Below are 14,161 nucleotides of genomic sequence, written 5' to 3'. Positions count from 1 at the left end.
TGGGGTTGGTGTAAGAGCACACACTGAAAAGAGAAAAATAGTCATTCTACAGCGTGTGTGTGTGTGTGGGGGGGGGGGGAGGGTTGGGGGGAGTTTGTGTTTGAGGCAGAAACATTGTTACTGCACATCAGAAAACATACGAATAATTAACAGACTCTGTGCATGTACAAGCAAGAGCTCTTTCCTTCAGCCTAGAGCTTGGAGGCATAGAATCATAGAAGATTAAGGTTGTAAGGGACCTCAGGAGGTCATCTAGTCCAACCCCTTACTCAAAGCAGGACCAACCCCAACCAAATCCCAACCAAAAAAGGGCTTTTCAAGCCAGGCCTTAAAAACTTCTAAGGATGGAGATTCCATCACCTCCCTAGGTAACCCATTCCAGTGCTTCACCACCCTCCTAGTGAAAAACTTTTTCCTAATGTCCAATCTAGACCTCCCCTACTGCAACTTGAGACCATTTCTCCTTGTTCTGTCATCTGCCATCACTGAAAACAGCCTAGCTCCATCCTCCTTGGAACCCCCCTTTAGGTAGCTGAAGGCTGCTATCAAATACCCACTACTTCTTCTCTTCTGCAGACTAAACAAGCTTAGTTCCCTCAGAATCTCCTCATAAGACATGTCCTCCAGCCCCCCAATCATTTTCGTTGCCCTCCACTGGACTTTCTACAATTTATTGACATCCTTCCTGTAGTGGGAGGGCCCAAAATTGGACACAATACTCCAAATGTAGCCTTACCAATGCCGAATAGAGGGGAATAATCACTTCCATTGATCTGCTGGCAATGCTTCTACTAATGCAGCCCAATATGCCATCAGCCTTCTTGGCAACAAGGGCACACTGTTGACTCATATCCAGCTCCTTGTGCACTGTAACCCCCAGGTCCTTTTCTGCGGAACTGCTGTCTAGCCAGTCGATCTCCAGTCTGTAGCAGTGCATGGGATTCTTTCATCCTAAGTGCAGGACTCTGACTTTGTCCTTGTTGAACCTCATCAGATTTCTTTTGGCCCAATCCTCCAATTTGTCTAGGTTACTCTGTATCTGATCCCTACCCTTCAGTGTATCTACCACTCCCCCCAGCTTAGTGTCATCTGCAAATTTGCTGAGGGTGCAATCCACTCCGTCCTTCAGATCATCAATGAAGATATTGAACAAATTGGCCCCAGGACCAACACCTCGTGAACTCCTTTATTAATGGCTGCCAACTAGACATTAAGCCATTGATCATTTCCTGTTGATCCCAATGATCTAGCCAGTTTTCTATCTACCTTATAGGCAAAATATATATATATATCCAGTATCTGAATGACACTGGCTGAGATTAGCTTTATGTAGTTAGATCATGCACGTGACTTCGGTTTTGCAACAACCTATATAGATTCTAATTCTAATTTCCCAGGTCAAGTGGACATGTCGCAAAGGTAGTCCCTAGGAAGAAGCTCTGTGCAGTTTTTGGAGTAGCCACTCTATTGTCTAATTGACAGCAGTCATGCATTCATCTCTCCCAGCTTGCTAATTAGCACACAAGAGTCAAGAGGCTTCTTGGAGGGAAAAAGGCTTCCCAGAAGAGGAGGTGGTCAGAACATTGTGTGTTTATGTACAGAGGGAAAGGAAAAGAGATGCAATAATATGTAAAATACAAAATCAGTTAGTGGTATGGACCAGCAAAAGCCCCTTTAAAAATCCAGCCCACTCTTTGCTGTTGTCCTACTCCTTGGCAAGGCAACATGAAATTATGTCTTGTTCTTTTCACATGCTACAATGATAAGAGTTCTTTCAGTTCTGTTTCTTTATTTTGAGTTCCTAGGCATTGAGTTGCTGAGAGACCTCCCCTGGGCAACAAACATTTTCATGCTAACATAATTGCAACAGCAGAGAAGCTCCACGCATAAACACACAGAATGTGCTTTCAGAGCTGCAGTGTTTGCCTTTGCTACATAGCAAAGGGATTAGAAAGTAAGTTGGCTCACATGTGTGTGTGTGTGACATTAATTTGGACCTATCCTCTCCTATTGCTGGCGGCATTGACCCATGGTGTCATTATATCAGCCTCCCCCTTCACTCATTTGGCTGCAGCACATGACCCATGGTCACCTCTGATCACACGCAGGATATGTGTGGCCGCTGGGGGATGCTAAACTATCAACCTCTGGGATGAACATTGGCAGCGGCAGCACATGGGCTTATGCTAGGTTTCTTGCTGGCCTCTCATATGGTGTGTTGCCTGGTTCCACTAGCATGTGTTGTCTGCAGCAGTTTTGTGCAGAGTCAGGCTGCAGAGCCTCGCATGTCTTTCTGGATGACATTTTGCTTGGATGCACTTTTGATTGGAAAGAGTCTTCATCTCTGATTTATTTTGTTGTTGTTGGAATAAAAGAACCTGCTCACTCAGTCCAAATTATATTAAGATAAGGAGGTATTTTCTCATGTATTGTCATGTATTTGGTGCTGATATGCATTGGCCTAATCACGCAGAGCCTCTTATGTATTTTGACCATGACTGATTGCTGAAATTTCATTCTCCAAATTATAGTGTCTCTTTTTTTTAGTAGACATTTTTTTTTTCTGAAACTCAAAGGTCCAAATAACCCTTAGCTGCTGTAAACTAGCTCTAGACCACTTGAAGTCAATGGACTTACACCCATTTACACTAAGGATCTGCCTCAGGATCTCCCTGCCACAACCACATACTTCTTGGAGAGGATGACTTTGTGATAATGACTGGTGCCTAAGTAACAAGGGCCTGATTCAAAGCCCTAGATAGAAAAACTCACATTAACTTCACTGCGTTTTGGATCAGCCCTCTAATGCAAGGGATTGTGGGTCACTCCCATCCCATGCCTTTGAGCTTGGAAGCGTTTTCCCTGTGCCCTGCATTAGCATCTGGCTGACCCAATCTTAATGGTAGGTACTTAAGCCACAGACCTTCCGACTCTAAATTAATCACATCACAATCTCTGTGGTTGTATTTAAAGGCCGTTATAAACGATATATTTGATTTGTAACTGCCCACATAGTCACTGGCCTAATGGTAGTTAAAAACTCTCATTTAAAAATCAGTAAGCATAAGGGAACTTTTAGTTCCCTATTTAAAAATATTTAGACATTTAAAAAAAAAAATTATAAGACTGGCCAAGTAAACGAAAAAGCCAAAGCAAAAGACAAGTTTTTAGTATAACTTTCTTGCATGAAGTTATTTATTCATGATATTGTTGGCAAGAATAATAATTAATAGTAAGTAATCTTTTCTCTTAGCTGTGTTAAAAACATCTCAGATAACACTATAGCTTTTCATTTCAATAAAGCTGTCCTTTTATGCTTCTTGTCTGTTTAGTTTCTTTGCTGTATACTAAAACCTGTCTGTAAGATCCCCATAGGGACAGAGAAAAAACTACCCACTTTAGGCAGGTGGTCTGTCTTTGAGCACTGTCCAATTGGAAACATATGTCCATGAGTATTAGGAGGCTTCTGTAAAGGCAGAGCAAAACTGAAGCCAAGGAATAGTTGAACTGCACAGACAAAAGCAATTGAAATACATCAGATTAATTTTATTCGATTCTTTGGGTATTTTATACCTGATAAGAGAATTAGTTTGATCAGTTTTTGCTCAATCTTATAACTTGTGTTGATGAAGAACTTTGACCTGACTTGAGCACCCTCACCTTCAAATATCCTTGTTTTATTGTGCCCCCAAGAGCATTTGGTATTGCTACCTTGATGGCATTTGTTGTCAAGGCTGACTGGTGTTCTAGGATATCAAACTTCCTACTTGTTTTTCCCATATCTCCATAGCCAGCTGAATATAATGGAGCCACTTACACAAGCAGGAAAAGAAAATATGCTTCCATACATCAATTCACCAAAACTATTTTATGGGAATGGATGAATAAAGACAGTAAGAAGAAAGTTCCCCAGTACTAAACGGACCACCTTTTATCCAATGCTGAGTAGTGCTCAGTGCACTAAGGAATGGTGTTGCTGCAACGGAGTTCTATTGAATATGTCATCACTATGGAGTGAGCCTGGGCTATTATCTTAACACACTTCTGATCCACACACAAAACCTTCTCTCCTGAGTTTAGTGATGCTCTAAACACAGAGCCCTGGTCTTATCTATTCAATGGCCCATCTCCAGCCATGGCCATCCCTGATACTTCGGAGCAAGGAGATAAAACAAACAAAAAACCCAGAATACAAGTCGGGTTGTGGGTGGTAGGATAGGAATATCCCCTTCTCACCCTTGCAAGTAACCAGCTGAAACTGTGAAGCAAGAGCTTTTATGAACATAAGATATAAGTCTAAAGCAGTGTTTCCCAACCTCTTCCAATCTAAGACACACTTAATAAAAGATTTGTGTGGTTCATCCCCTACCATTGTACTAAAGCTATTAAAATAAAACTTACTTTTAATGAGAAATTTGAGCTTGCCTTGATGTGCAGAGTCATTTAATCATGGCAGGAAATGTTGACAGTGCAACTCAAGAGCTCTTGCTCCACTGCTCTCAGACGTACTCTGTTTTTGATGTAAATCAGGCTTGAAAAATATTAACTTGCACAGGTACGTTGTTGAAAATGACAACAAAATGGAGATAGCGCCATCTGAGATTACTGGGTATTCCTCTCCCTCCATCAACCAGAATAAAGCCAAAGGCATGTTGCCAAACTTAATCTTAAAGGTGTGGTCCATCCTTAATTCAGCAAGTTGCTTTTGAGTCAATTTTGTAAGATTGTTAGTATTTTCCATTGCAGAAGAACTCCAAAGATGTCGGACCCAGCTGAAAACTTCTATATGAATTGAAGGAAAAAATGAGATGAATTTTTCTTCCAGACTTTTCAAATGCTCAGAAATGACATTGACCAAAACACTGCCAATAGGATCTACCATGTTTGCCGTGAGGAAACATTTCTATTGCACCTTTTTCTACTTTTTCACACGAGAAGGCTAACCGAGATTGAACCCATGTAGTTTATCCATGCAGAAGAGAAGATTCTTGTTGGCACATTGCATTTTCCTGCTCGGTTCACTAATGTGGTGGAATATATCAGACAGGTAGGCAAGTTTTGCACACCATGCCACAACAGCGCCAAGTCCACGTAAATGGAGTCCTCCAAAGTTCAGAACATTTTTAACTCCTCTCTCAAACATGAAAGAAGTTTTCCATGGGAAAGCCAGCGTATTTCTGTATGCAAAAGTAAACTGCTGCCATTTCTGATTTTACTAAGTTCAATATCATTACTGCTCCATTGACCACTAAGAAAGTTCTTCAGGCAGTGTTTTGGCCACAAGAGCTACACAGTGCAAGAAATAGTGGGTCACCAGCACATTGGGATTTTGTTCTTTGCCTTGCTCACAAACCCCTTCACTTTGCCAGTCATGGAGGTAGCCCCGTCTGTGCAAATACTAAGGTCTTGTCTACACTAGAAAGTTTTGTCAATGCTAGTTACATCGATGAGCAAAAAGCGCTAATTACAATGTGTATGCCTGTCCATACAGCACTCGTGTTGCTGAAGCACGTCCACAATTGGTGCTCTAGCATTGACATTGAGAGCAGTGCACTGTGGATAGCTATCCCACTGTGCAACTCACCAACTTGTGCCGCTAGGAGTTGTGGGGAGACGAAGATGATTGCAGTGCACCATGGGTGTGGGCTTAATGTCCCATGATGCAATGATTTATGTCTCATCATTCCATGGGTTTCCAACTGTGTTTTGCAGCATTTTTCAATGGTCCCAGTTTCCTGAGTGCCTGCCATCTCTATCTGAAAGGATGGATTCTGCACTGCTCTCCATTGTTGTTGTCAGTGTTCTGAGTTCATCATGGCTGGTCACGCAGTATATCATGAGCTCCCAATTGGAACTCGAATCTGAGGCGCCTACCTGCTATGTACCATGCAAACAAACAACGACAGGTTACTGTTTGCATTCATGGAGCATCTGCATACGGTGCACCGCTGCTTTTGGGTCTGTGAAACAGGCAATGAGTGGTGGGATCACATTGTTATGCAGGTCTGGGATGATGAGTAGTGGCTGCAGAACTTTCAGATGTGCAAAGCAATCTTCATGGAACTCTGTACAGAGCTTGCCCCTGCCCTGAAGTGCAAGGACACCAGAATGAGAGTTGCCCTCTCAGAGGAGAAGCGCGTGGTGATCGCCATGTGGAAGCTGGTAACTCCACATTGCTACCAGTCAGCCGCTAATCAGTTTGGAGTTGGGAAGTCCACTGTTGGAGCAGTGTTATCGCAATTGTGCAGGGCCATTAATCACATTCTGCTATGAAGGACTGTGAGTCTTGAAAATGTGCATGGAAGAGTGGATGGCTTCACCATGATGGGATTTCTTAACTGTGGCAGGGCAATAGATGGAACACATATCCCAATTTTGGCCCCGGACCATCTTGTGACAGAGTACATCAATAGAAAGGGGTATTTCTCTATGGTACTGTAGGCGCTTGTGGATCACCATGGGCATTTCATTGACATCAGTGCGGGTTGGTCAGGGATGGTAAATGACACATTCATCTTCAGGAACTCTGGCCCGCACAGAAAGCTGTAAACAGGGACTTTCTTTCCAAACCAAAAGATGCCAATGGGGCATGTTGAAATGCCCATAGTGATCCTAGGAGGCTCAGCCTACCTCTTACTTCCATGGCTCATGAAGCCTTATATGGGCAACCTGGATAGCAGCAAGGAGAGCTTTAATAACAGGTTGAGCACATGCCAAATGACTGTTGAATGTGAGTTTGGCAGGTTAAAAGCTTGTTGGAGATGCGTTTGTGGCAGATTAGGTCTAAATGAGGAAACTATTCCCATGGTTATAGCCGACTGCAATGTGCTCCATAATAGTTGTGAAGCTAAGGGTGAAAAGTTTTCCTCAGCGTGGAGCACACAGCAGATCACCTTGTGGCTGAATATGAACAACCAGATGTCAGGGCTATTAGAGGGGCACAATAGAGAGCCATTTGAATCAGGGAGACCTTGAGGAACTGTTTTGACAATGAGCACCAATAAGATGTCTTTGCAAACAGCACTGTGCCATGCTATGACTGCTAGCCAGCTTGCACTGTGTATCAATGTAAGCTGCAACTACCATGTGCAAGAGACAAATAAAGATTGCTTATCCTTCACAGAGGACGTCTTTCTTAAATAACAATTATTCACAACACACACCAAAAACTGTGCTGGAGGGGAGTAAGCTGTGAGGGGCAGTGTGAGCTATGACAGCAGGGGTTAAGGCCAGCTATCATTCTGGAAGCTGTCTGAAGGGCTAGAACGAACGAGGTACCAAGACAGGCTGGGAGTTTGGTAGGAATGTGTGGGTGGAGTTTGGGGAGGGCATGGAAAGCAATTCTGGATTGGCTGAAAGGAGGGGCGAGCACACATGAATTCAGTCCGTAGTGTTATGAGTGACTTTAGCAGCTCCATTTGCTCCTCCAACGCTTTTATCATGTGCTTGTGACCTGGTATCACTCGCTCCTGGTTTCCTTCCTCTCCTGCCTATCAATTTTCTGATTTTCAGACAGTGTGTCTCCATGCCCTTTTTTTCTTTTTTTTTTTTCCACCTCAGAAGATTGGAGGAGTTCTTGGAACATCTCCTCTTTGCTTCTCTGTGGTCATTTTCTTATCGGTCTCAGGTGCTCGGCAGGTATAGCGGGGTTTCCCCTCAAGGTCATAGCTATAGAAGCACAATAAACAATGAACAGAAGCATTATTATGAGTGCAATAACAGCATTGAGTCATCATTGTAAAATACACCTCTTTCTCACTGTCCCCTGGCAAGCACACAGTTTGATGATCAATCAGGGCCTGGTGAGTTGTGCCTGGGGGAATTAACACACTTTTCGCTGGACTGCCTAGCTGAACAGGGGAATGGGAAGCACAGACAAATGTAACTGCTCTTGTGCATTTCTGTCCCTTCAACCAGCTGTCTACTGCAACCTAACAGGACAGCTGTACTTCATGTAACAGAGCAGCATCAGCTCCAAAAAATCACATCACTTATCCGAGCTTCTCTCTCCTGCATCCTTCACATCAGAGCTGGAGGGCTGGAATTGGCTTGAACCTTCCAGGGTCAAGAAAAGGTTCTGGCTCCTGATGTCAACAAATGACCCAGTCCCTTGCTTTGCATCATCCTCCAAGTTGACCTCCTTGTCCACAACTTCTTTGTCAGGGTTGAGACTGGTTGCCATGTGCCTTTTGGCAGTGGAGGTGGGGTTGCCATTGATGATAACCTCAAGCTTCTTGTAGAAGTGGCAGGTCTTTAGTTCTCCACCAGAGCAATGGTTTGACTCTCTAGTCTTTTGATACCCTTGCCACAGCTCCTTGATTTTCACACAGTGTGTCCTGTTCATAGCCCTTCTCTGTCATTGATTGAGAAATTTGACCGTATGTATTGAAATTCCTTCAGCTAGAGCGGAGCTCGGACTGCACAGTCTCCTCTCCCCAAACGCTGATCAGATCCAGAACCTCTGGTCTGCTCCAAGTGGGAAAGCGTTTGGTGTATGGGTCCCATGGTCACCTGAGAAGATGAGATGTGACCAAGATGTGAGCTCTCCACACCGACCAAGCAGGAAGTGGAATTTCAAAAATTCCTGGGACTTTAAAGGGGACGGCCAGATGGCTGCAGATAGTGGAGTTCAAACTGATGGCCAGAGTGGTCAGGATGGGCATTTTGGGACACTTCCTAGAAGCCATTTACCATGACATAATGAAGTGTGGTGTCTACACTGAGGCTTGGTCACTAAAAGTTTGGCGCAAAAAGCTTGTTGAAGTGGTTTTATTTTGTCTGAAAATCAGGGAAGTTGCATCGGCAGGTCGGAGGGAAGGTGATTGCAGTGTGTACAGCACCACTGTTTTGGCACAAAAAGCTGACTTTGGTCAACAAAAGTCTCTACTGTGGATCAGGCCTAAAACTATTTTGCTCAGTGCAGTTCTCCCTCCTCAAGGAAGACCATTGTTACCATGAAGATTGTGTGACCTAGCAATTGTGTGACGTAGCAATTGTTTACAAAATAAAAGTTTTCTTTTATACTATCTCCATCAATGAACCTGATGTTAGCCAAGAGTTGATCATGACCACCGATGTCTGTTGATTCATCAAACTGCAATGCAAATTTTCTGCTTGATTTTCTTTTTTTCCCTTGGAACAGTCTTGGTGTCAGCTAACATGTCATCCATGTGGCAACTTATTGTGTTATCTGAAAGGGAAAACTTTTGTGGTTTCATTGACTGCATTTGCACCTAACATTACTCTCACCATTTCTTTGCATGCTGATAAAATTGATGTCTTTGTGATTGTATGAGGCTTTTTTTTGCCTTTGCCACAAGCTCAGTGGCTAGCGCTTCATCAGAAACAGCTAGAGTCTTTCGTCATTTGCACTTGTTGTTCATTCAGATCCTTCACTCAGAAAAATATTTATCCTAATTGGAAAGAGACAGACATTTGCTTTAAAGGAGTTATTTTAACTTACTTGGAACCATTTGAGAGTTTGAGAGTTTCTTCTCATATGTGAGACTTTATGGAAGAGGGCAAGATAGCTCACCTGTAAAGAAAAATCCAAATTACAAATAACTCTCACAGTAGCATCAGCTCACCCTCTTTGACTTTGTTATATTCGTGTCAGCTTCATCACTGAAAGTAGATGTGGAGGTGCTGGAATGTCTTTTCTGGAAATATTTGTCCATTTTTGAGTCTTCAATTCAAAATTCACCCCTGGAACTTAACGGTTAATCAGAAAACATGGCTTCCACGTGAATGGCCAAGTCATTTAAGTGCAGTGTGATGTAACATCTGTCTCACATGAGTACACCCGAAGAGCAACAGCTCAACGTGCAATTTGGTTCTGAGACTAATTAAAATAAATCAGAATTTTTTTCCCCTCACAAGTGACTTCCAGAATTCTGTGGCCCCCTTGTTCATGCCTGCCAGCACATCAGTGGCACACCTGTTGGGAAACACTAGTCAAGAGAATGATGCTCTACACCTGCTGGGAATGGTCCCCTAGCAACTGTCTGCTAGCTGAGAATTGGTGGAGTGCATTAGGGCTTTGATTACACCCCATCTTGCCACTGGCATAGCCATGTGCTAGGGTAGCATAGGAGCTGGCTATTCTGGCTTTAGACCAGCTGAGAGCTCCTCCTTGTCAGGGAAATTCTCAGTCTGCACCTGGTATCTAGCAGGTTTGCAGCACCTAAGCAACAAAAAGGGAGAGAATTTGACCCTATATTACAAAAATAAAGGAGTTATAAAAAGGCATACACAATAAGGAACTGTAGATGATAGCCATGGAGAGGATGCTTCCCATGCATGTGTATGTGTATGTAGATATATTACAGGGTTTGCACTAGAATAAGATCCTTCTGCTGTAGCTGTCAATAGCAAAGCTCTTGGTGACTGCAGTGGGAATAGGATCAGGCTCATATTGCACACCACCATGCACTTGCAGCCCATCTTGATAAAGGCCTGGTGCAGCTGAGATGCTGACATTTTTTGTCACACTGCCAAAATGAGCTAATGTAACTGGAGTGTGGATCCTTGAATACATTTTTTGTTAAGTTGTGAAGTGCACTAACTGATAAAGCAATTAACTTCCAACGTATCAAACATCAAAATACCACAGAAGATGGAATACTGGTGAATCTTGGATTTTCTGTCAATGTAGCTGCCCAAAATATTGTTCCTAAACACTGCACACCCTTAACAACACCTGTACAAGAGAGGCCTAGCTGCACTGTGAAGAAGAGGCTTGAAAGCTTTTGCATTATAATTTATTTGTTTCTCTAAAGGAGTTTCTGAAAATCCTACTAGCAGCCAATCTGCATCCTTAGTTACCTAAATACTGTTCAAAAGCTGGCCCTTCAACTCTTTGTGTCTCAGTTCCGCATGTATAAAACGTGGGTCACTAAACTTCCATACCTCAGAAGGGTGACACAATGATAAATACTTTCAAAGGTGTGAAGTGTTCAAATATTATTGTAAGGCGTGCTGTAGATGATAGATGAGGATCAGGCCCCAAATATTGAAAATCTGCATCTGCAATACTTTACTGCCTTGGAAACTGAAAATTCCACCTCTCATTCAGAAAGGGAAAGTCTGTTTTACAGGAACTCATTTTTAATAGAAATGCACCCAACCAGAATTCCCCAGTTGGATAGGCAGGATTGTTTGAGTCTCGAATGCCTGGATCCACAAAGGGACTGAAATGTTACGACACTCAATGTCACAATGCTAACTTTTAAGCACAAAACAAAAAATTATTGGAACAATGGCATCCACAAAGCCTGGGTAAAGCTCCTAGCATCCCTATACAAGGAAGGGGGAGAGACAGGTATATAAGAATGGGATCTGCAAAAGCCAGAAAACTAGGTATGGAGCCATCTAAGCTAACCAATTGGAGATGCTGACCAGATGATGTGTTTTAAGCCCCTCCCTTCTCACAGATTTAGGTGCCTAAGTGTTGGCTACAGGAAGGTGTCCATCTCTGGTTGAGATCCACAGCCAGGAATCCCTCTCTTGGAGTCACATAGCTTATGCCCCTAAATCAATGCTTGTGAGAAGTAATTAGGCACTTGCCTCACTCCATACAAAATAGCTAGAGTGGGTGCTAGTGCTATCTAGGTTAGTCCAGTGGTTAGGGCACTTATGTGGGATATGGAAAACCTGGATTCAAGTCTCCCCTCTTGCTAAAGAAAAGAGAGGATCTGAACCAAGGGTCTTCCACTTCAGGTGACCACTCTAACCATTGGATTATAGGATATTCTGATTTGGATTCCCTCAGTGTCACCTGTTGAAGCTGTTTCACTTTGTATAAACCATTAGAGTCATTAGACCAGGAAAAGGGAGAGTGAGAGAAATAAATAAAGGGAGAATGACTGTATAGGCCAGTGACCTGCCTGGAAAGTGGAGTCCTATGGTGTGCTCCAATGGCTCTTTAATTATTTATAAACCCTTTCAACAGGAGAGACTGATTCCCCCACCCCAGCAGACTATCCCATTGCTCTATAGTTAGAACACACTCCTGAGTGGTGGGAGACCCATGTCCAAATCTTTTCTCCCCCCACCTTTGCCTGAGGGAGGAATTGAACCAAGGTCTCCCACAGCTGAGATGAGTGCTCTAACCAGGCTTCCTCTGACCAGATTTTGAATGGAGCCTGCTCTGGTATGGTCAAAAACTGCCTACTGGGACTGTGGGCTCTGCAAGCAACATAGGCACTTCAATGCCTCTCTTCTCCTGTGGATAATGGGTTTAGGGGGGAGATAGGTATCAAGATGAGTGAGGCAGCAATGTGCATTCCCAGAGACAGAAACTTAAGTGGTTAAGGAATTTTTACACAGAAAATAGCAGCACTTATAGTGTTCAGCAGTAGCAGTCAAGCAGGTATTTTGTAGATTGCAGTGGTGCCTAAAACTGGGATTTCTACACCTAAATCTAGGGTTTCAGTGCCTGAGTACCTTTGTGGATCTGAGCTTTGGACAGTAGTTGCAAGCAAAGTATCACACCAGGGCTAGCCATTTAAGAGTAGCTGAGCTCAGCCTGTGATGGATTTGCTACTTCCATGGACACCCCAGCTGATGCTGATCAGCTGGGAATTAAATAGTTTTGTGCAATCAGTAGGCTCAGCTGAGAAGAAGCTGGGTGATTTTCTTAAAAGGCTGACAATAGAGGCACTTGCAGAGGGGGTTCAGTTGATAGGGGGAATTGCTGAAATGAGGCTGATTCCTGTCACTGGGAAAGGCTAAGACAGATGGGGGTGGTTTAAAAAAAAATCTAGCCTGGGAAGAGGCAGACAAGGAGAAGGGCTCTAGGGAAGAAGCATTGGGATGAGTGGTTAGAAGGGAGCTGGGACTCCAGGGACAAAGCCCTGGGAGTCAGTGCTCTGTAGAAAGAGGGGAGAAGAACACAGTGGAATCTAGGAGTGGGGTAAGAGAAGAATCTATAAAGAATTAAGCCCCATGTTATGTGTACTTTCCACTTTGGAGAGTAGAATGAAGACGAGTCCTGGGGGGATAGAAGATTGTGTTTATTGCTTTAGATTTGTGAGATGCTATTTGGTTTGTACTTTGCTTACTCTAAAAGGAGGAAGAGAAATGAGTGTGACTAGGCTGGAGGAACAAGTCACTACACCAGACCATTGGAGTCTGAAGAAGGAGAGTTGCTGCAGCACTGGGTCTTCTGTGAGTGGGTGCTGCTGGGATGGCTAGTCTATGATGCAGAGCTAGGGTTGCCACCTGTGCAGGTTTTCCCAAGATCTCTCTCTTTTGATGTAGCTGTCTCAGGAAATCTGTAAGAGTGCTCAGTACATGCGGCCAGCTGTTCAGTTTTAAGGACACTGGATCATCATAGAATCATAGAGTTGGAGGGAACCTCAGGAGGTCATCTAGTCCACCCCCCTGCTCAAAGCAGAACTAACCTCAGTTAAATAATCCCAGTGAGGGTTTTGTCAAGCCACAGTTTAAAAACCTAGATGTCTTTTTAATTAAAAAAAAAAAAAAAAAAAAGGATCTGAGAGATGGCAACCCTGATGTACAGGCTGGATGGGTGAGGCAAAAGACTTAGTCTCAGATTAATAAAGAGACTATCCAGCAAGAACTGAATGTGGTGTTCTTAGACAACTTTATATTTTTGAGTCACTTTAAAGAATGCAAACATTAAAGAAGGAGACAATGCTTTGCATTGACACAGACCGCCCATTCAGGGATCTCAAAGTATGTCTTTAAAATATTGACAAATCAAGCTTCAGGACACCCTTGTCACATAACTGAGTATTATCTCCTTTTTTTATAGATGAAGAAAATGAGGCACAGATTAGAAGGGAAGGAGAGCTAATAAGTGAGGACATCAAGAAAGTTGAGGTGTTTAATTCCAATTTTACTTAAGTCTTCATTTAAAAAAAGTTAATGGTGACCAGTTACTCAACACAATTAATAGTCACAACAAGACAAAAGGAATGCAAGCCAAGAATGTTTAGATAAGTTAGACATATTCAAGTTGGCAGGGTCTGATGATCCTCGGGTACTTAAGGAACTAGCTATACCAATCTTGGGACTCATGAGAGGATGGGTGAGGTCCCAGAGGACTGGAGAAGAGGAAATCTATTACCTCCCTGTAAAAAGGAGAACAAAACGGCCCTGGGGAATTATGGGTCGGTCAGGTTAACTTTGTTACTTG

The 14,161-nt window shown here is 43.2% G+C and overlaps 1 long non-coding RNA gene across 1 annotated transcript; it reads left to right on the top strand.

Moving 5' to 3' along the window:
- Positions 1 to 12,742: 12,742 nt before the first annotated feature.
- Positions 12,743 to 13,828, top strand: LOC137152223 (uncharacterized). Its single transcript, XR_010919491.1, has 3 exons — positions 12,743 to 12,913; positions 13,070 to 13,167; positions 13,778 to 13,828. It is a non-coding gene; the product is annotated as an uncharacterized lncRNA (long non-coding RNA).
- Positions 13,829 to 14,161: the final 333 nt, after the last annotated feature.

The sequence above is a fragment of the Emydura macquarii genome, unplaced genomic scaffold (genome assembly GCF_026122565.2).
Source record: "Emydura macquarii macquarii isolate MOO-44397 ecotype Brisbane River unplaced genomic scaffold, CSIRO-AGI_Emac_v2 contig_1146, whole genome shotgun sequence".
NCBI lineage: Eukaryota > Metazoa > Chordata > Testudines > Chelidae > Emydura > Emydura macquarii.
Note: the sequence above shows the minus strand (reverse complement) of the source record. Positions and strands in the feature narration are given on the sequence as shown.